We start from the raw sequence: 274 nt of genomic DNA on the forward strand, positions 1-274 counted from the left end.
AATAAAGTTATTGTATTACAACATTAATGCTGTAAATTAGGACTTTTTTCTCGTAATTTAAAATAAAAATCTTGTTGTGTGCCCCTAAAACTCCATCGTAGTTCTGATGTAATACACATTAAAACATTAAAGATGATCTTTACCATTTTACTCTTAACAATTTGGAATAAATTATGTCTGTCTGTTAGCAAAATAATTCATGGACCTCAGGACCAGAGCCGGCTCTTGGCATAGGCGAACTAGGCGGTCACCTAGAGCGCCATCTGTTGGAGGG

This window comes from Austrofundulus limnaeus, unplaced genomic scaffold (assembly GCF_001266775.1).
Source record: "Austrofundulus limnaeus strain Quisiro unplaced genomic scaffold, Austrofundulus_limnaeus-1.0 Scaffold129, whole genome shotgun sequence".
NCBI classification, from domain to species: domain Eukaryota; kingdom Metazoa; phylum Chordata; class Actinopteri; order Cyprinodontiformes; family Rivulidae; genus Austrofundulus; species Austrofundulus limnaeus.